This window comes from Amphiura filiformis, chromosome 17 (assembly GCF_039555335.1).
Source record: "Amphiura filiformis chromosome 17, Afil_fr2py, whole genome shotgun sequence".
Lineage (NCBI taxonomy): Eukaryota > Metazoa > Echinodermata > Ophiuroidea > Amphilepidida > Amphiuridae > Amphiura > Amphiura filiformis.
In genome coordinates, this window is record NC_092644.1 from 33,512,156 (window position 1) to 33,536,414 (window position 24,259).

Consider the following 24,259-nt stretch of genomic DNA (forward strand, 5'->3'; position numbering starts at 1 on the left):
GCTTGCTTGATTGGTTGGTTGAGTGGTTGCGTGGTTAGACAGCAAATAAGATCAAAAACCACTTACACTCTCATTCATTGTTAAATATGCAATTTTTCTACACGGTACATGATTTTCAAATAAAAATAAATAAAAAAACGTGCCGTTTTTGATGTAAATATGTATGTAAATTCTCCATAAATTTTGAAGATGCTTCATAATCAATCACCCCTATCGATAATAATAATGATTTATCTTTGTTAGGATCATTAACTTGACTAATGAGCCGAAAGCACACGGTAGGCGTGTGCGAGGGTGTGTAGAGCATCATAAGCAGTCTTTCCCTTTCCCTCCACAGCGCTGTCTTTGATCTGATGGTAGATATTGAATGTATAGAAGTGCGATATATAGATACCTTTTTAGCACATTTATTTTTTGATTCTGACAGTGCGATGTTGTTGGTTATTTTCTTCGAAACGTTTTCAATTAGCTCCGAGAAAAGACCATTAGGATACAATCAAAATCCCGATCTGTTTGTGAGAGGCTCGTCGTCAGAATAAATTGGAACAAAATGACCACCGGACTATCGCTTCTACCCGCCCTCCCCATCCACCCACCCCAAATTGATGAATAAACGTTTAACCTTTTATCTGCATGGTCCTTTTTCTGAGTCGTGCACAAAATGTACATAATAACAATGTTGTCAAACTGCATATGGTATATTTGATGATACCCGTAGCCTATATGGAGCAACTGATAACCCACTAGTTCTATAAAATATACTTATTTAAATTTGACCTATAAAAGTACATGTTTTTTGGTTTGGTCCTTGAGATAAGACGTTTAAAGTGCATCCAAATTGTATATATAGTGACAGTTAATGAATTGTAGACTTGCTATATCAAGTTTATCAATTCTTAAAAGAAATGGTTAACTTTAGCTTTTATTCATTAAACATGAATACAACATGTATCGCAGATAATGTAACTATTTACTAACTAAAAGAACTCATCAATTATTAATCAATCCATGCAGCAGTGAAATGAGCAAGATAAAGTGTCTATTATTAATTCATAGTAGACTATCAGCATAAACAAAACAGTCGAAAGGAATCAGATTGGTCTATTTTGCGATTTGGTCGTTCATAGCATCTTGCGAATGGTAGTGAGCTTTGGCAAAGATTGCATTGATCATTTCATAGCGAGTGTGTAGAAGAATTCAAATATCACAAATTTACTTTTGTAGGTCCTGTGGTTCTTGAGTTATGTTGTAAAGAGGGCTGAAACAACAACACTTTTGTAAAACGTACGTAACTCATTAACAACAATAAATTAAGCAAGTTTTCAAAATATATGATTTGTAGAATGAACTTTTGCAAAACATTAAAGTGTTATGTTTCAATAATATATTGATTTAGACAATGAAAATCTTTTTTTTGTTGTTGTTGTTGTTGCTTCGACCAACAAAAGATCGCGTCGCCTTAATCTTCAACACAATCGGGTTACCTGAATGGGTGACATGATTTGAAATCTACACCTGTGTGTGGGAGGTCATGTCATCAGGGGGTGTATGGATTTCAACTGGAATAGCACCATTTGATAGCTATCGAAAATGACAATAAAGCCATGCACTTGCTGTCTACTGAAGATAGCAATATCTCACAAACGAAAATGAATGATATTTTTGTTAATATGAACTGCCCGGAGTATATATTACCTGAGTTATTGTACCAGGCTTAATTGTTATCTGCTGAAGATAGCGGTAAATAAAACACACAAGAGCAGTATAACAATACCAACAACGTACTACTACAAATTGGCAAAACCTAATTGACTTTTATTCATCGTAATAATGCAATAAAATCTACAGAACCAAAACCTGCGTCAGTGATGCATACATATGTAATTATCATTCATATACAACTATTGTGGAGATAATCATTCTATCGTTAAGAACAATACGCGTGTTCACACGGGTACAATATCTCGAGATTTCACTTCGCTTTTATTTTGTTCAGTGACTCAATCCATTCAAACATCAAGATGTGTGTGTTTTTGCCCAAGGCACCAGTTGAGTCACTTTACTTGAGTTACTGTATTCCAATGTTTTGTTTTTAAATGGGTGAATGCCTTTGCATCATTTTTGGTGGGTGTGATTCCCAAGTCAGATACCATCAGGGTTTTATATAGGTATGGGTTGGGGTTAAATTTAGGGTAGGATTAGCCGATTAGGGTTAGGGTAGGAACGTTTTCTTCAAGTACCTTACATCTGCAGAACCATTCGGCAATCGCCCCCATTCGATATTATCATCATGATAATCTAAAGTAATCTGTTAAAAATCCCGAATGCTTTTTCCAGTCTCATATACTTTGTTAAAGTTTCAGATAAATCTTAAGATTTATAAAATCTTGAGATAAAGTCCACCGTGTTGACGTGACTAAAACGCAATTGAACGAACGTCGTGCATGCATTACATGTTGCGCACCAGTGATGACGTGTTTTAGTGCTCTATACCTTGGCTGTTCCGTGTCTTTTCTCCACATATCTGCAACCTGTTGTCTGTGTCTCAGGTGGCCAATAAGTCGGGGGTTACGAGCGACTGGTTTCGAGGTTTTTGTTTGTTTCTTAAAGGTCCTTGACCCAATCGCCAGCCTCGCCCCCCCTTCTTCGTCAAAACAGAGATTTTGGTATCAGCAGAAAGCCATTGTCCTCATTGCTACACCGGAAGTGCGTGTACTATACTATGGGTTATTGCTATCAAAATGATTGGTACCCATCAGTTTTGAGCCTGGCACATCAAAATTCAACATAAGATCAAAATAATTTGTAGATTAATTGTAAAACAAGTCATAAACTATACATTCTGGGCATTTCAAGAGTATCCAATGATGTATTTGAAAGAGACAGGCCTTTCAATAAACATCAAAATTGATGGGTACCAATCATTTTGATACACCCTGTATATAACTTACAATTTTGAAACATATTGTTTTAATGGCAGGCATCTAAGATCTAAGATAGAAAACAGACAATGAAAAATCGGACCACGCCTCTTTAACTCAAATGTTAACAAAAAATATGTGTTTAATTTGACCAAAAAATAGGACAGTTAGTGTTTTGTTGATGATAACCCAGCAGATAGTGGATCAAAAATCTGTAGGTTACACATATATCTGTAGTGTTTTTTGAAATGAGATGATCAAATAAGATTGACAAATTTAAAGGAAGTGAACTACATAATAGTCAAATAATAGTTAACAAAACCTTGATTCAGTTTATTTCCTAAAGCGCAAAGTCAGCACATTTTACATAAATATTTCAAAATTGACACTTCATCAATGCTTTACAAAAAATCAAATAGCATATAATGTTTTGGTTGAGTTTGAGTACTGTTTTAATAATAAATGAACAATTAATCACGTTGTAAATGCTTACTTTAATTTTGATATAATTTATACGGCCAAATAGCTTATTTTACACGCATTGAATGTATCATTGTATTTTATCATGCATAGCCATTAATAATTCAAAGTAGAACCAATGTACATCAACAACATTGGAAAATGAAAAGATGAATAGTAAAGATAAAACATTCAATGAATTTTGTGTGTGATTGAAGTCCAAAATCGGTCTTAACCCCATGAGAACTACCTGCCGATTGGCCAAAATGAATATTGTGTCAAATTTTGAACCAATCAAGGAGGGTATTAATAAGATTATCTTCAAATGCAAGTTTGACCATGAATATTTTAAAGCCTAGTCACAATTGGCGATTGAAATGAGTATTTCAAGTTATCAACTAATCAGAAATGCTGTTAGATGACCAGTAGTACCCAGGGGGTTAATGTCAATAACTGACTTCCAAGGAGGGGGAAAGTCTTTGGTGACAAAATGTAGTCTGCTCAAACAAGACTAATAGCTCGATAAGTTCATATCGGGACCAAATTTCAAAATGGCTGTAATCTTGTTAATGACATACCAACAATGTATTCTTCTGGTCATACGGTTTTAGAAAAAGTTTTTTTTTTGTATAGCTATCGGTGCATTTTAAATAGTCATTTATGACATGCTTTTTGATATATTTGTATTATTGTATGAAAAATAAATGCATTTTCCCAGCACTGCTATATTTATCTATCTCAGAAAATAACATTACGTTTAATCATTTTGCATTTTCCGGTTAGCACAAGTATGCATGTATTGCTATCTTCAATAGATAGTCGCGTATATAAAACAGAAACATTGTTATCTTCCGTAGATAGCACCACATAATGCACACAGATGTTGATATCTTTGGTAGATAGCAAATATAATATCGTACATACATCTGCAGCAGCTAGCACCACATAATTACATCGCATGGACAATGCTATCTTCAGTAGATAGTACCACATATTTATAATGTTTATGCAATGTACAGATATTGCTATCTTCATCAGATATCAGCACATATGCAATGCACAAACATTGCTATCATATGCAACATACAGATATTGCTATCTTCAGTAGATAGTACCACATGTTTATAATGTTTATGCAATGTACAGATATTGCTATCTTCATCAGATATTAGCACATATGCAATGCACAAACAATGCTATCATCAGTAGATAGTAATTATGCAACATACAGATATTGCTATCTTCAGTAGATAGTACCACATATTTATAATGTTTATGCAATGTACAGATATTGCTATCTTCATCAGATATTAGCACATATGCAATGCACAAACAATGCTATCATCAGTAGATAGTAATTATGCAACATACAGATATTGCTATATTCAGTAGATAGTACCACATATCTATAATGTTTATGCAATGTACAGATATTGCTATCTTCATCAGATATTAGCACATATGCAATGCACAAACAATGCTATCATCAGTAGATAGTAATTATGCAACATACAGATATTGCTATCTTCAGTAGATAGTACCACATATTTATAATGTTTATGCAATGTACAGATATTGCTATCTTCATCAGATATCAGCACATATGCAATGCACAAACATTGTTATCATCAGTAGATAGTAATTATGTAACATACAGATATTGCTATCTTCAGTAGATAGCACAAACATTTTCAGTATATAACACCACATACAATTAATTATTAATCTATGGATATTTGCTATCTTCAGTAGATAGCACCACATATAAAATGTACAATTCCTTCTTTAAATGATATAAGATCGCTTTAATTTAAGTTAAAAACGAAAGCAAATGATCAATAATTATATCCTTTTGTCAGGACATTCCAAAATTTAACATCATGACCCTCTTTTCCCTTGTGGGCAAAATATGTAAAGCTCTTAAGACTTTAAGATTACGTTATGAAATCGTGGCTTAGGGCTAGTCGGTCTACTTTTCTCACCCATTCTCTCGCCACTTCTTCTCCACAGTAACCATGCAAGCATGGGCGTCATCTTTATGGTTATCATGTAGTGGTTGACCAAACCGTATGCCTCTGATTTGGAGATAGGACTTTTAAACATCATATTAGCGTTCTTCCAGCGGAAGAGGAATTCAGGCAAAATAATTAAATTTTTACACACAATTTTAAAATTTGAGAATTTCACATTTTTGGTCCCAAGTTTTAAAATCAACAAAGAAGATGCTTTCAAATGAGTACAGACGTGCCTATTAGTCACATATTATTAAGATATGTTTTGTGATTTTTATATATATTTTATTTTTTTGAAAATTTGAAATGTGCACCGAATTATAGCAGTGTACTTTGCATAACAGATATACCCGGTAGTAACTATGCGTAACTCATGAGCATCCATCGCAAAGAACGATTCCCATCGGCGAATCCCTGCGTAAAAAACCGCTAAAACCAAGCGTATGCGAACGGTTTAAAAGATCATGGATTTAAACTATACTCAGACGATACAAAATTGCCCCGTAGGGCTGCTCCGTACTCGCTATATCCAAAACGACTATCGTGGCGTATAAGACATGTTTGCCCCATGGTTATTGAGACGATTTGTTATAAACTCCGCAGTGCGAGCGAATTAGTTTTGACCAAATTCTTGCTTACGATGGCTGGATTGAAGGCAAACCCATGGTCTTATTTTGATATGCCTTTCCTTAGTTTTTATTTCAGCCTCGTTGAACACATAAACTAATCCACTTAAACTGAGCCTAAAGGCGTTTTTGGTTAAGGAAAAAACTTGGTTGAATCACATACTTGCACATCTGTGACTTCTTCCCGTGTTCAGTCTCTGTTTATATCATTATTTTTCATAATACTGTGCACGATGCTGTAATTGGAGGTTATCCTAATTTTTTCCACCCAGAATCTCAGGGATTAACTTAAACAGCACTGAAACAATGCAATATTAGATTAAACAACTTTACAACTATTGAACATTTTTGCATATATTAAAGCCATAATGTACGTTCTTTTTAATTGAATTTGGATTTTTTTTTCCAAATCCGATGTTTTGGCATATTTTGTAATGTTTACACTTATACTTAATTGGAATCAGCCAAATTTGTTGTGTTTATATGACAACAGAGTAATTTTGAATTAATATCCTAATTAAGACATCAAATCCTCCATAGACAGCTATGGAGTCAAGATATTGGGTTCTCTTTCATTTATCTCATATATGTTGGCTTAAAATGACCAGAAAACCTTCCTAATAGTTGTTCTAATAATATTTCATAGAATAACAAAATTGAAAAAACAATTTGTCCGAAATCGTATAATATGGCTTTTAAGATGTTTTTTACAATTCAATATCACATAATTATCATTAAAAAAGTAGAATTCAATTTTGACAAGAATATTTTGTTCAATAATTGTCGTAGTGAATGGTAAATGACACACGCAGGATTTAGTTAAACATTGATGAATAAACAAACGCTCAATGAGGGGGTAGATGAAACAAAACATATCGCACGCTTTAACGGGTTGCAATTTCATTTATAGAATGACACCAACTCGACATGATTTCTTTAAATATCAAGAAAATATTAGTACACGTGATCAATATTGTACAAACATACGAAATACAATAACGTAATGAGATTATTTGATTTGTAATATTATTTTTAGGATTGTTATTGGAAAGGGTGGGATATGAAAAGACATATGGTGTAGTAGCTGGTAAAATTATTGAAAGTTTATTTAAGTTTTTATAATAATGATATGTGTCATTGGTAATTATTGGTCGTAAAAATGCTGAAAAGATTATGAGGAGGAGGAGGAGGAGGAGGAGGAGCAGAAGAAGAAGAAGAAGAAGAAGAAGAAGAAGAAGAAGAAGAAGAAGAAGAAGAAGAAGAAGAAGAAGAAGAAGAAGAAGAAGAAGAAGAAGAAGAAGAAGAAGAAGAAGAAGAAGAAGAAGAAGAAGAAGAAGAAGAAGAAGAAGAAGAAGGAGGAGGAGGAGGAGGAGGAGGAGGAGGAGAAGAAAGAGAAGGAGGAGGAGAAGGAGGAGGAGGAGGAGAAAAAGAAGAAGAAGAAGAAGAAGAAGAGGAGGAGGAGGATTGAGGGTGGTGATGATGATGGATGATGTTAAGGTTGGTGATAATGATGATGATGATGATGATGATGATGATGATGATGATGATGATGATGATGATGACGATGAAGATGGCAAGGTATGAAGATCAGAAAAAGGACGATTGGGGTTGGAAATGGAAGTGGCAATATATACGTTGCATTATGCGAGAGTGTCCAAAGACAGGAAAGTCTACCTTAATAATTTATTTTCATAAGCGCAATCATGGTAAACAAAATAAGTGGCTATCCTCGATGTTTGTATTAAATGAGTGGGTATATATTCATATCCTCGTTTAAGTAACATAATGTTTTGAGCTTAAAAGACAGGAAAATAACAAATATATAATGCGAAACATGTTTAATAGATTCAACAGTATTTAAGATCAAATTCAAAGCACACTAAATTCACATAAACCTCCAAATAAAACCACATTATGCTCAAAATAGTTTGATAACTAATGAAGCATCAGTACAACTGACATGAAAGTGCTTCTAAAAACTGTGAGAAAAATGTTTTAAAACTCACCTAAAGTTGCGGATTATACTTTAAAGTGCCTTTAATAGCAAGTTAAATAGGGTATCATATGGGTGATTTACCCAATGTACGCACATGACTGCAGTGTTTGGTCAGACGGAAGTAAGCCAGTGTGGGAAACTGGGTAGTTTATATGAGCCACCATATTGCAGTGATATCGCTCGATTAATTAATAAATACAAGCACAACTGACCAAAAGCACGTCCAAATATCCTCACTATGTCATGGGTACATATAATAACGGGATAAAGCTTTTAAGGTTGGGCTGCCCAGCTACAAACTTTTTAAACATTTTAAAGACAGCGGTGAAAGAAGTACTCGAGTGGTAATTAATAATGCATGTAGTTCAAAACTGGTTTATCTTAGTTTTCTTGAGGTATTTTAATACCTCAAGAAAACTAAGATAAAAAACATCAATGGTTTTTAACATTAAGCTTTATGTGTCAATAAAAATGACACATTTTCCTCTCTCTAATGGTTTTGATTTCAAAATGGTCTGTGTTTTCTTAGCATTAACAATTGAAACTTGAATACTTCGTTCGTTCATTGTCATGTTGACTTTATTGGTAATCAAACGGATTTTTATAATGTAAAATTAAACTTTGCTGTTTGTACGTTGTTTGTTACGTTTTGTTTTGTTTGTTATTTTTATAAGAATATGTTTCCGGAGACATCAACACATATGTGCACACTTTGTGTGTCTTTTATTCAAAACACCATAGACTTATACCTAAAACATAAATTCATTTGGTTAATATCACAGCCTATATAAGAAATATTTGAACAAAATGTTTTTGTAAATTTTCCAGGAAGTTTTTGAGAAAGGCTTTCAAAAAGTGCGGACCGTGCAAACGTCACATTGACATTGAATAGAACAATTAAAAAACAAAAAACAAAACAAAACAATTTATCATTTCAAGAACCCCAAAGTCTTACAATTGGTTAAAATTAAATATTCAGCGGCATCTTTATCTCAATGTTAACCTTTAACGGATTATATATTCAAAAATATTTCTACGCGTTAGAAGCGATGTTTTCCACTGTAATGTGGTTGTGAACTTAAGTCAAATTGACCAAACACAGAGAGATCCAATCCGTATCACCTTAACGTAACGATACCAAAGTCCAGGACCAAAGTCAAGAGTAGTGTTGTGGTCTAGAGACCCTCACGACGCGGCGACACCCCAGGCAACAAGGGCAAGGCAATGAAGTCTTGGACACCGAGTCTCCTTGGGTAAATATCCAGCCCAAAGGTGTCTCAAATGATTTTGTAATTACCGACTCGCCAATTAAAAGCAAACCTAAAATCTATTGTCTAATCAGGCGGATAATTGGAGAAGATGGACTTGACAAATTTGTATATATATGAGGAAATTGGTCAGAAATCTTGAGTGTTATGGCGAGACAATTGAATAAGAATAACATTCCGTTGAAAAGGAAGCAATTTGTTTTGTGGGGCTTATTTTGTGTATGACCCGTCCCATAGGTGGTATAACGCTCTTATAATGTGTATAATCTTTTTATTTGCTTAAATGTACATTTCTAAATGAACAAATAAATAAAACAACCTGTCGCTATATTATCATTTTGAAACAAAGCATTTTCTTAAACAACACAATGCACCTACTAACTACGCAACTTTGACTTAATAATGACTTGCAAGAGTGCCAACCTATACAATTACCATGATTAGATTTGTGATTTTCCTAATAAAGATATTATAATTAATTTTATCTGCTAATTTTTTGAGGAAATTGTAATTATTTACCTGTCATGCGTTATGATTAGTGTAACAAATATTACCTAAATGCTTAACCTATTTGCTATCTACTGCAGATAGCATTTAATGCTTTGCTTGCTATCTACTGAAGATAGCATAAAATGCTTTACTTGCTATCTACTGAAGATAGCATTACACGCTCTACTTGCTCTCTACTGCAGATAGCTTTAATGCTTTAATTACTATCTACTGTAGATAGCATAAAATGCGTTATACTTGCTATCTACTGAAGATAGTATTACACGCTCTACTTACTATCTACTGCAGATACCATTTAATGCTTTACTATCTACCGTAGATAGCAAGAAATTTATTCTTTGTATAGATGATTATAAAAATCTTTTAAAACATCTTTTATATAAAAGATAACCTTAAATAATACAGCACCTGCTTTATAATATAAATACCAATGAATGTTTTACTGTGTCTATAATGAAAGATAGTGTATTCATATAGCTTTCTATTGATAGCGGTCAATGCTTTTTAACTAAACCTTTATTTTTCAAAACAGGTCGAGTCACTGGTAATCCGCTGCACGCGCGGCTGACGACTTAACAAAAATAACAGACTCGATTGTTTTACAATATTTTCATAAAATATTTCCATATAGCACATATGAAATCTACATTAAAAATCAATTGACAAGACATCTCGTCTAGTTCTGGATCGGTGGATTTTAAACTAACCATTTTTAACGATAATAGCCGCCCTCCTCATAATACATGTTGAAACTGATTTCAAGCACGTATCAAGTTTAGACATGATAATAGTCCTTGATTTGTGCTTAGATGTAGAAGCCCTTGACATTGATTTTGACAATCCTTAACAGGTTGTGACTTGAAATTACAGGCCTATCATCAAGCGTTTAATGCAATTAGATGGTCCGTAACACTAATAATTACCAAGAGGTGACGAAAGTGATTAGCTTGCAAGGATATTAGATGTAATTAATACTTCGTCGTCTTATTGCGATGGTTGTTAAATTATAAAATGTTTGATAAAAAATCTGGAAAGATCGTGTTTCATGAATTACTGAACCAATACTAGGCATGTTTGTACTCCTCATTTGAATGCATTTTGCATAAAAGATGTCAAGAATAATAATAGAAAGTGTCCAAATCTGGAAAATGAAATATTTCAAATATTTCGGATATATGATAGGCTAGACTAGAATTCCGTACAGAGGATTATACTAGTCTGTTATAATATCAAAGGAGTAGCAAATTTCTAGAAAATATAAGCTGATGGCCGATGAACCGTTTTTGACACCTCATTAGTAGAATTCAATTTTCAATTTTACGTTACTTAACGGGAAGTTAATTTAAAAAACAAAAAGATTCATTTGATCACCATATGCGGTCTTGGTGTATTACAAGTGTTTATGACTACCATTATCAATTAATGTGTATATTTTAAATATCTTGGGGTTTGTGATATATCATGTCAAAAGTTCGCCTACAATTTTAATCACGAAACACGCCTATACTTGTCATTTTGATCCAAAAGACTTTTCGATTAAACGACCATCTTTTTTGCTCATTACATTCCTTACTTAATTTTTCGAATGACTATACCTTTTCCCAAAACTTTATCGTTATCATTTGGATTCTATATATTATATAATTCTTCTTTATAGCTTGCTGTATTGTCTTTTGTAGCTTGGACGCCACATTCAATCAATTTAAGGTAAACTTTCCCGTCTTTGGATGTCCTCGTAAAATCGAATGCAAGATTAGACGCCATGACCACCATCTTATCCCCGTATCAGCTGTAGCAGCAGCATCATCAGATAGAAAAAATCATTCACAATCAAAATAAATCTAGAATATGACTGACAATCGTATGGAAATGATAAGCTTATATCTGAGTGTTAAAAGACAAAAAATGGGAACCACGGGAGTGTAAAAACGACATCATAAAAATAATGGTCACTCAGTGGCACATGCATGTGCGTGCAACATGAAAAAAAGGAAACCAAATACCAACATAATCATAATGGCGGCGCACAGGGACACCTATCATCGTTTTGTTAACTTTATAGCGAAGGGACTACTGGTATGATACACACGTGTTTTCTCAAATTACTATTTTTCATTAATAAAAAATCAGCAGATGGTTGTAAGTATACAATATTTGGCAAGAAAAAATGTTGATTTGCTCGTATGCACTAATGTTCGTTTTTTGTCTCTCTTGCCCTTTTCTATTTGTTAAAAAGTATGGATGTGCTTATCAATCGCTCATCACTTAATAATTGTTTAGTCGACAATAGACAAAGAGTTTCTAGTTTTGGTCAGGACCCAAGTTGGTTTTATGACATCTGATATTTCCAGTTTTTTATTTGGAAGGAACTATAAATATTTCATTGCTATCCAGAGTGAAAGCGTAGTATGTGTCAATTAAATAACATGGCAGCTACGGCCTTCTATACTTGGATACTTTATTGAATACGTCCGATTCTAAAGTAATAAATACAGTTTCTGTAACTTATATGGTAGATACTGATGCCTGTTTATATTGGGTAGCAACGTTTATTCAGTAAGTATACCCTGCAAACACAGTTTTTCACGTTATTCGCAAAAGGACAGAAAAGGTTGACAGATAACGTGTAAATGTCGAGTTATATAAAGGGTATAAACGATATAAAACGTTTTCATAATATTCAAAAACATTTTTTGAAATTTTGCTGCCAAATATTCTACCATAATGTTATTTAAATGTTGACAAGATATTTTGCAAAATATTTTTGCAATAACATTTTGAAAACATTTAAAAATATTATTGTAGTGTATTTTTATTTTTAAAAAACCGTTCTAAAATGTTTTCATGACCTTTATATTACCCGAAATTTTATAGTTATCAAAACGTTTTCACCAAAACCAAAGCCCTAAAAATAACCCGTCTAAAACATTTTAAAAATGTTTTGTGTTTGTTGGGATCTACTTTGCTAAGGTGAAAACACAGTATCAAGCAAAATACATAAAATATAAAGTGTTTTTATTTGGAAATCAGAAGTTATTATCCGATATGTCGAAGGCTCACTATGTCGAAGGTTTGCTGTGTCTTAAATAAGGCTCACTATGTCAAATCTATCCCTAAACCCTTATCCTAACTCTAACCCTAACTACAGGAATCTAACTAGGCCTACATTATACTAACTTCAATTCTTACTCGACTTAGCGAACCTTATTTTAGATGCCCTTGGGTGGGTTGGATCTGTTGATAAAAGAGAATATATCTTGTTAATGTGTCCAACATTTTCTGGGGTAATGAGCCCGTGTGATCCAATTTCAAAACAATTCAAATCACAAGTAAACCTATTATCGTGGTTCTCTGAAATGTCAGTACATCTTTTGGTTTCCCTCATGGGCTTTTGATATGTTTTTAACAATAGTATGTCTTTATTGTTATAGTATAATATGATATACCGACGTCTGTACCAACGGACGCATTGTATAACATTATAAATGTTATCTTTTATTCTGTTCTTGTTTTGTTCTGAATTGAGAAATAAAACAATGTATTGATGTATGTCTTTTCATCATTTATCATCATTTTTCCAAGAGATAATAAAATATCTCAATTAAAGGTACATTTCCTGATCTAGCCGTCTCATCCATCCCGTAGTTTCCATCACCAGCGGCGTTTTACAAAAGTCAAGTATACCCTGGGGGCACTTTATGATATAAATCATTAACACTACAGAATCATTACAAAATCATTAACTGGTTTTAACCTAATTATATCAAAGAAAATGTTCTTTGTCGCGTTTTATAATGATCCCAAACAATGGTCTTGAGTTCCGACGGGATACTGGATTATTAGGCGCTGATAATTCGGACAATGGCCTAATTATCAAAATGTTGTTAGCTTGATTATAAATTTTAATAATGGACACTGAAAAGAGATGATTAATTGGTCTATTCTCTCGTCTTACTGTTTCCTAATCTGCTAATGTTAACAAAATTTTTTCTGATGCATCATACCTTTTACATTCAACAATCGCGTTCGCGTGACAAGAACTGATAAAAATTTCCGGGGATTGCTCATAGGATCTTTCATAAACATGGAAAAGGATTATCTATTGTTCCTTTCTGCCGAATGGATTTGTAGACAAGCTATTCATAAAGTTGTACTTAAACCTTTTCGGACAAAAATGTTCCGCCATCTATACCAAAATCAGCCTTAGATAGCGTCTTCATCAATACCAGCATTTGCAATAGGTACATCTTTCGCTAATATACTGGCATTCACAGTAAAAACGTCTTCATCAATACTATACAGCGGTAGATAGCGTCTTCATCAATACCAATGTCGGCAGTAGGTAGCTGCTTCATCGATACCAATATCAGGTTTTTTTTATTAATACTGGAATCTACAGTAATAACATCTTCATTAATACTATACAGCGGCATATAGCGTCTTCATCAATACCAGTGTAAGCATTTGATGCTGCTTCATCAATACTAACATCAGCAGTAGATAGCTTCTTCATAAATACCAATATCAGCAGTAGATAACTTCTTCATCAATACCAATATTATCAGTAGATAGACTCTTCATCAATACCAATATCATCAGTAGATAGACTAAACATTAATTTTCACCAGGTTCGCCGTCGCAAATAATAAAGGAGACAAGGAGAAAAAGTGATCCCGCCTGGGAATCGAACCCAGGACCTCAGGTTTACGAGACCTATGCCTTAACCACTTGGCCACGGGAGCTTCATGATTAGGCTGGTTGAAATTCGAACCCATAAGCGGTCACTTAAACTTATCTCCTCCCGCAAATAGCCCATAGTAGCTAGAGCCGTAAATGCGAGAAATAAATTGCCATCCTCCCTGTGAGGAAATATAACACGGAAAAACAGTGGCATGATCGACGGGAATTATATAAATAAACATTAATTTTCACCAGGTTCGCCGTCGCAAATAATAAAGGAGACAAGGAGATAGACTCTTCATCTATGCCAATATCAGCAGTAGATAACTTCTTCATCAATATCAATATCAGCAGTAGATAACTTCTTCATCGATACCAATATCATCAGTAGATAGCTTCTTCATCAATGCCAATATCATCAGAAGATATAAACACCAATAGCATCAGTAGATAGCTTCTTCATCAATAATGATATTAGTAGTAGATAGCCACTTCATCAATGCCAATACCAGCAGTAGATAGCTACTTCATCAATGCCAATATCAGCAGTATATAGCTACTTCATCAATACCAATATCAGCAGTAGGCCTATTTCATCAATACCTATCTCAACAGTAGATCGCTTCTTTATCAAATTTATACAAGAGAAGATAGCTTATCGATATATCGATATTACCAGCTTCTGCATCAATACCAATAAATAAATAAATAAATAAATAAATAAATAAATAAATAAATAAATAAATAAAAAAATAAAATAAAAAATAAATAAAAAAATAAATAAATTAATTAATTTAAAAAAAAATAAATAAATAAATAGCTTCTTCATCAATACCAATATCATCAGTAGATACCTACTTTATCAATACCAATATCAGCAGTAGATAGCTACTTCATCAATACCAGTATCAGCAGTAGATAGCTGCTTCGTCAATACCGATATCAGCAGTAGATAGCCACTTCATTAATACCAATATCATCAGTAGATTGATTCTTCATCAATGCCAATATCATCAGTAGATAGCTGCTTCGTCAATACCGATATCAGCAGTAGATAGCCACTTCATTAATACCAATATCAGCAGTAGATAGCTAGTTTCATCAATACTACTATCAGCAGTAGATATCTAAAACAAATAAATAAATAAATAAATAAATAAATAAATAAATAAATAAATAAATAAATAAATAAATAAATAAATAAATAAATAAATAAATAAATAAATAAATAAATAAATGTAACTTTAACCTTGGAATTTAATAAAGACCTAAATACACATCTGGTATTTATCAAGGTAGTTTCTATAACGGTAATTCTTGTTATAAGTCATTATAATTATGCAAACGTCAAAAAAAATACATAACAAATATCGCGGTTCTTGTGGTTATGGTATGAGACGCAAACTGTTGTAGTCACAGTAAACATCTCAGATTTGGAACATCAAAAGGGTCAAACCATTGGGCGCCATGCCAAATGTTCCTGTTAGACATGTTAGATCTAACTCGCTATTATATTCAACACCTTAAGGGCTGGGGTATGAACGTTTGGATAGTATTTATTTTGGGACATTAGAGCACATCAGACATATCGAATTGCATTCTGAATACGAAGAATGCCATTCTGATATCAAATAATTTTGATTTTTGAAATTCGCAATTTAATACACATTTTATGGCAAATCATTAAAAATTGATATTTTTGATATTTAACAGTACTTGAAGTAAACTTTATAAATCTGATGATTTATACTTAAAGTGTATGTAGGTGGGATGAAAAGCCGACGATCAATTGAAAATTTTGACCTTTCGTATTGAAGATATGGATTTTTTTCCCAAAACACCAAAAAAAAATTAGGTCTTTTTTGGAAAAAAATCCATATCTTCAATATGAAAGGTCAAAATTTTCAATTGACCGTCGGCTTTTCCTCCCTGCTACATACACTTTAAGAATATATCATTAGATTTATATAATTTACTTCGAGGACTGTTATATATAAAAAATTTGAAAATTATCAAATTTTTATAATTTGTCATAAAATTTGTATTATATTGTGATTTTCAAAAATGAAAATTATTTGATATCAGAAAGACATGCTTCGTATTCAGAATGCAATTCGATAGGTCTGAGGTGCTCTCATGTCCCACAAAAAATACTGTCGAAACGCAATAAACGCTCATTTTAGATCCCTTAACAGTGGCATCTGAATCTCTCCAATATGCTTGTGGGCTTCCCGCTCACTGTTTGGCTTCCTTATGTACATATAATCCATCAAGTGTCAAGGGACTCAGGCTAGCCAGGATAAGTCTGCCTTCGCTAAATGAGTCCCCCAACCCCCTTTTTTCCCCACTAAGATGTCTATCCAAACTCTGTGCTTGTATAACAGGCACAGAGAATATCCTCAGGCTCAAATGGAGTCAGAATTTTATAAAACCGCTAGGACGTGATGTAGTTGACTTGAACAAGGCCCTTCTTAACTCTTTTTGTTTTGTTTATATCAGACCTAAGGCATTTAATTCAAAAGTTTGTTTGGTTATGTTACGTGTATTTTGACGCTCCATATGGGTTCATTTTAGAATGTACAAATTTGTAAAAAAAAGTTTGGGAAAACATGAAAAGTCATAACTTTGGAGAACCCACATCAATCATTTATGTTGATAAAAATAATAAGAGAAATAATTGGGAACCACTAGAAATCCCAACAGAATTGTTGTTCAAGAGATTTGTTATTTTTTCTTTTTCAGAGAAAAAGCAAGCGATAAAAAGTTCATTAATTCCAGTACAAACTCATTTGGTTCCCAAGGTTTGATTTTAAATTTTAAAAATAATTTCATTCCGAAGAGGTTTGCTGTTATAAGAGCTTGTTTTTGAAGCTTCCTAAAACGTATTATTACTAGTACAAAATTAGGCACATTGTCACAACATTTTAGGTCCCCACGGAAAATTTGCTTAAAATTTACGTTTATTTTTCTTCCCTTGGTAGATTTGGCCAATCCATTTAAAGTTCACACTCCCTCTGTGAAAGATTTGGGAAATATCGTCCACAGGGGGAGTATGAATTTCAAATGGAATTAGCACATTAACCAACTGTATTTGAAACTCACCATCCCCCTGTGGAAGATTCGGGTTGAATCTTTTTCAGAGGGTGTATGAAATTCATATGGAGTTGCCTAATAATTATATTCATTCTGCTTGAATTTTATACTCCCTCTGTGGAAGTTATTTCTAACAGCTTCCACAGGGGTGGTGGATCTTAAATGGAATAGCCCGTTGAATATTTCAGTTGGTTGATACATTCTGCATTATCTCTTGGTTTTCTTCAAATAAACGACAGAAAAGATGTTATTCTCTTGTATTTGTTAAGGGTATGTTTTGTTTTATATGTGTTTAAAATAATTTGAAAAAAGACACCCCGGTTCCGGAGCCAATGTTTAACCTTAAAAGGTTGGAACAGGTGAATTATACAAATGCAATCCTGATATATGTTTTTAAATCATGTAGTTCCCTATTTTATCATCAATGAAAGATCTTGGAAATCTTTCTGAAGGGGAAGGGATGGGGTATATAGGGGCCTACATAGGAGTACAGTCGTCGCTAGGCGTATAAGGTTGAACATGGCTGCTTGAAAATATGCTATATTTAAAGCTCTCTAGTGGGTTAAATGCAAAATTACTTCCACTTTCTTGTATCAATGCATAATGATATTTCATATATCCCGGAAAGAGCTTCTTCCGAGTCATTGCACTTAACTCGTCATAGCTTTAAATCACTCTATTGTCTTAAGGGCAACGTGAAATCATACTTACTAAAATGTGCCTGGGAAAGCCGAAAAATAACTTCTCCTCTATACTAAAAGGGAAAAAATAAGAGCTTCGGGGGGAATATAAGCTGAAGTAATCTACTAAAATCACGAACATCCACCTCCCTCTCCGTCCCTTCCCTGTCTAAATCTCGTTAGCTGTTACACTTTGCCCAAAGGCGGGATTTTTGTACTCTTGTTTTTTGCCGTAGTCTATAGATATAATTTTTCTATACAAGTGTCATCATATTTGGTATACCCTTAAAACAACACGAATTATCTTAGAACTGCTGATCAAAGTAGAGACACGTTAGTACTTATTTGAAGATATTGCCGTGGAGATATTGAATGTCTAAAAGAATTTAGACAAAGTGCCATTTTTGAAAACCTCGTGTAAAAATTTGACTTAAATGTAAACCTGCTTGAATGAGGTTAACACCGTGTGAACTGCTTGATACTACGATTGCTGTGTGCCGAGTGTTGTCAATGTAGGAATGCCTAAAGGCGGAGGTTTGACCGGGGCAAGGCGCCCAATTTCATGTCTTATTTCCTTATTCATTGCTTTATATCCCACAAAAGGTCTCCTACAACATGACATCTATAATAAAGAGAGGGGATAACTTCCAATTATTTACCATGGGATAAAAAATATCTTAAAACAAGACACTGTCCATGCAAAAAGAATTCGGCGTTTAAATCGCAGCTCTGGCAACAATGACTATAAGCTGACGTTTTGCAGATCTTGTTTGTTTTGCATTAATTTTGATAAAATTATTAACTTATAATAATATTGTTATCAGTTATCAATGTTTGTATTTGATAAAGCTACTAATCTTTAATGATATGTATTGTATTTGGTGTCAAATTTTCAACTTCAACCATGGTTATAAATATGTAAAATTACAAGGTTAAGAATTAGGCACGTTTTAGATTAAGTGTATAATTAACAATGGTCAGGAAAGTTCAAATTGTTTGTATTTAATTAGGAAAATGTTACATCTTAAGTTTATAAGTTAATAGTTCATGATAGTTCGAAGAAACCGCTCTTATAGCTTGTTATAAACATTTGAAATACTACCAGCAAAATGTATATTTGAAGCACTTAAAATGTGTGTCTTAAAACATTTTCACATATATAATGCAAACATAAAACCATATTTATATTAGTATTTTGATCTTCCCAATTTATAAAAATGGCACAAAGTGTACCCCTTTGATGACTATCATTATAGCCCCAAGTTTTCCCACGATGTTGATGATAAAAATATTAAATTCCAGATAGAAAGTTGTGCTCTGAGTCTGTTATATTTAACGCTCGAGGGATGTACATATACTACTGATTTGTATTAAAAGCATTCGGTAATCTAGAATGCGTTTTATTATTTCAACCTAAACGTAAATATCCCGATTGGGATATTGGGATATTACTCCGAAAACTTTAAAACTGATGTGTTTATACATCCCGATTAGAAGACTTCAATAATTCCGTATCCTATCTTAAAATGGGTTTGCCATCTAATCTCACTTTAGGGATCTGGAATGAGCGTTTTGAGCGTTTCGACAGTATTTTTTGTGGGACATGAGAGCACATCAGACATTTCAAATTGCATTCTGAATACGAAGAATGTCTTTCTGATATCAAATAATTTTCATTGTTTGAAATTCACGATATAATACAAATTTTATGACAAATTATTAAAATTTGATATTTTTCACATTTTTGATATATAACAGTCCTCGAAGTAAATTTTATAAATCTAATGATATATTCTTAAAGTGTATGTATAGCTGGGAGGAAAAGCCGACGATCAATTGAAAAATTTGACCTTTCAAGTAACAATCATGAACGACTCATTTAAACACATTTGAGTTGTCGTATTTCTGGCCAGCCACTTTGCACAAAGGGTGGCTAAAAAAGCAAAGAAAAAGAAAAAACTTGACCTTTCATATTGAAGATATGGATTTTTTTTCCCAAAAAGACCTAATTTTTTTTTGGGTGTTTGGGGAAAAAAATCCATATCTTCAATACGAAAGATCAAAATGTTCAATTGATCGTCGGCTTTTCATCCCACCTACATACACTTTAAGTATAAATCATCAGATTTATAAAATTTAATTCGAGTACTGTTAAATATCAAAAATATCAATTTTTAATCAGTTGCCATAAAATGTGTATTACATTGCGAATTTCAAAAATCAAAATTATTTGATATCAGAAGGACATTCTTCGTATTCAGAATGCAATTCGATATGTCTGATGTGCTCTAATGTCCCACAATAAATACTGTCCAAACGTTCATACCCCATCCCTTAAGGGGTACTACACACCCTTGATAAATTTGTGACTATTTTTGCATTTTTCTCAAAAATAATAACACACTGGTAACAAAAGTTATGTATATTATAGGGCAAGGAATTCAGTTACTACACTGGAATTTCAGTGACTCAAGACAAGCGGTACGTTATTTATGATAAGAAAAAGGTACCGCTAGAATGTACCCCATTTCTTAACATAATGAACCACTTGTCTTGAATCACTGAAATTTCAGTGAAGTAATTGTATTCATTGCCCCTATAATATATACATAACTTTTGTTAACAGTGTGTAGTTATTTTTTGAGAAAAATGCAAAATTAGTCACAAAATTTATCAGAGGGTCACGTGTAGTATGAATCTGCCCATAAATTGTACGTTAAATGTCTACCATGAACCTATAGATAATAATATATCAGGCCCGTAGCCAGCCCTCCGAGTTAGGGGGTTCGTTTTTGCAGATTTCTGTTAATTATAACTGATGAGTAATGGCCGCGTAGCGGGCATCGCGTCGCGGAAACGCCGCGCAGGGGGGTGTCTGAGGGGGGATGTTCCCCCTCAGAAATGGGAGAATTTTGAAAAATGAAGTCCCAATTGAAGGCATTTGGTGCACAATTTTTACATTATTATCAGAAATATATGGTTTCAATTTATTATTGCAAAGAGGCAAATTAGCACGGTTAAAACAAGAAAAAGTTGCAATTCAGGCATACGGGGTGTCTGAGCTGAAAAATGTAGTCCCAATCGAAGGCATGGTGCACCATTTTTACATTATTATCAACATATTGGTTCAATATATTACAGCAAAGACGCAAATTATCGCGGTTAAAACAAGAAAAGGTTGCAAATCAGGCGGAGGGGGTGTCTGAGGGGGATGTGCCCCTCAGAATTGGAAGAATTTTGAAAAATGAAGTCCCAATTGAAGGCATTTGGTGCATTATTTTTACATTATTATCAGGAATATAATGGATATATTATAGCAAAGAGGTAAATTAGCTCGATTAAAACAAGAAAAAATTGCTAATCAGGTGCGTTATTTCATCACAAATAATATCAATTATCTTATTTTCCTATATTATATCACTCCCTGAACTAAGTTTTCTCGGTTATCGTTTTTTTTGCACACCAAATATTTTTTTTTAAATCTTCAAATCTAGATGAGACAAAGAGGCAAATAATGACTCTACTGTATTTATAGCATTAAATTAAGTCATAGGCCTACATAATCTGGGCGTCGGGGGATTTTTCAAATCGTCCCGCTAATCTGAGCCTAAAACTAATAGGAAAATTCGCGCGAAGCGCGAGAAAAATAACAATTTTTGTGCTAAAATGGCCATTTCAACCACATTTCCCATGTTCTCCTTTTCTTGTGTCAAAATTTTAGGGGGTTCGATCGAACCCCTCGAACCCCCCCTGGCTACGGGCCTGTATATACAGAAAGCACGGAAAATGAAAATCCCAAATTCCCGATCCGTGCACTTTTTTCTTAATACTTACGTTTTGAGTTCTTCATCAATTTTTGTTGTTGTTTAAATTTGACTATTGTGTTAATTTGGGACTATCTCTTTAAACCTTTATATTTGGTCATGCTGTAGTAATAAAGACGTGGTAAATAGTACTTACCCAGTTACTGTAAAGAAACTTGGCTGCTGTTTGGATTATATAAATAACTTTGTTTTAGGCATTTTGATTGGATCAAGCAAATGAGTTGTTTGTTACCAAAATACCCTGATCACAACTAAAATTCGCATTAAATATATTTCTTTTTCCCCCGTTTTACAATAATATGTCAAAATAAAAATCATAAGTCATTCTTTGCCCAAATTAATAACCATGATAAAAAAAAAATGAATATACTGAGTTCTTGTCACTTCAGCGTTAGACAGGACACCAAAAAACTTACTCTTTTAATAAAATAATTTTAGGAAAAAAATAGAACTTAGGCCTGGGTGCTTAATCTCGCCGATGAAGTCTGCGGCGTGCCCGCAACCCAAGACGCAGACCCAAGCCGATGCGCCTATGCTGAGAAATAAAATACTGTTGCGATATGCACTAACAAAATGTGTGTCTGCTCGATGAAAAGCCATGTTCAGTCACCCGTTCATCGGCTTGATCGGCCCAACTCCTACATTTCTCGCAACCGGCTTATAACACTTGACAACAATACCCTAACAAATTAGTGTCCTTGAGTGCGTTGATGAATGAGGCCAATGTTTACTTAATAACATTAACTCGATCTCTGCTGCAAACCCAACATTTTTACACATTTTAAAATTACGTGCATACTTTACTCCTATGGTAGGTTAGTCAAAATGGCTGTAGTTTGAAGCAAATGCTATTTACCATGATGACGTTTGCATGATAACATATTGAAAGTAATTGTTCAGCAAAACTTCACGTCAGATACTAGCAATGGTTAAAATTCATGTATTATTGCAAATAATCAGTGATAATGTATGATGTCAAGAACCTTTTACGGGAAATATATATATGCTATATAATTATATCCTATATATAATTTATATAAAACAATGGTGAAACCGATAAAAGAAAGAGAGGAAAAAATGAAAACCTATGAACTCTTTAAAGCAGAACCAATGTACTTTATACCATTTCTATGCTTGGATGATATCATTGTGACCTTCGATGTATATTCTTTGCCGGATTATATCGACTGATCCGCAAATTGCTCACGGTGAGTAAACTCAAGTAAGTACTACAATAAACATTAATATAAAGGTTTTGAGTAATGAATGGCAAACCGCAGAGCAAGAAGATGGCAAGATGTTGCGAACTCGATGCCCATAACTGCTCGCGAATTCGCAACCAGGTGTATGGCTACACTATATTAATTCATCGGCGTGCTGCGGCTTGAAACTGCAAGACGCAGTAGAGCCATCGAAATGCTGCGAGACGACGCAGAGGTAATCGGCGAGATTAAGCACCGGGTCCTTAGCAGAGCAAGGTTTCGATCCTTGGACCTCTGGGTTATGGGCCCAGCACGCTTCCGCTGCGCCACTCTGCTTTGTGCTGTATATGTTAAAATTAATTGGTATTTCGAAGAATTTATTGATGTATTTTATTATAAATGTTGTATATTTGATTGAGATAAAATTAACTTTAGGAGCAAACATTCTACTTTGAAAACACGATAGAAACAAATATTCAAAAGCACGATAGAAAGAAATATTTAGTAAATTAAATTGCAAGTTTACATCATTGAGCTTTAAACAACCGTTATTTTGATCTGATTATGTGACGGAGCAACACAGCACGGATGGTTCAGTGGTAGAATTCTCGCCTGCCACGGGGTAGGCCCGGGTTCGTTTCCCGGTCCGTGCACTTTTTTCTTAATACTTACGTATTGAGTTCTTCATCATTTTTTGTTGTTGTTTAAATTGGACTATTGTGTTAATTTGGGACTATCTCTTTAAACCTTTATATTTGGTCATGCTGTAGTAATAAAGACGTGGTAAATAGTACCTACCCAGTTACTGTAAAGAAACTTGGCTGCTGTTTGATTATTTAAATAACTTTGTTTTAGGCATTTTGATTGGATCATGCAAATGAGTTGTTTGTTACCAAAATACCCTGATCACAACTGAAATTCGCATTAAATATATTTCATTTTCCCACGTTTTACAATAATATGTCAAAATAAAAATCATAAGTCATTC

At 33.6% G+C, this 24,259-nt stretch overlaps 2 non-coding genes across 2 annotated transcripts; one reads left to right on the forward strand and one right to left on the reverse strand.

The window, feature by feature from the left end:
- Positions 1-23,535: 23,535 nt before the first annotated feature.
- Trnam-cau (transfer RNA methionine (anticodon CAU)) lies at positions 23,536-23,607 on the reverse strand. The gene has a single exon. It is a non-coding gene; the product is annotated as a tRNA-Met (tRNA).
- Positions 23,608-23,853: 246 nt separating this feature from the next.
- Positions 23,854-23,924, forward strand: Trnag-gcc (transfer RNA glycine (anticodon GCC)). The gene has a single exon. It is a non-coding gene; the product is annotated as a tRNA-Gly (tRNA).
- Positions 23,925-24,259: the final 335 nt, after the last annotated feature.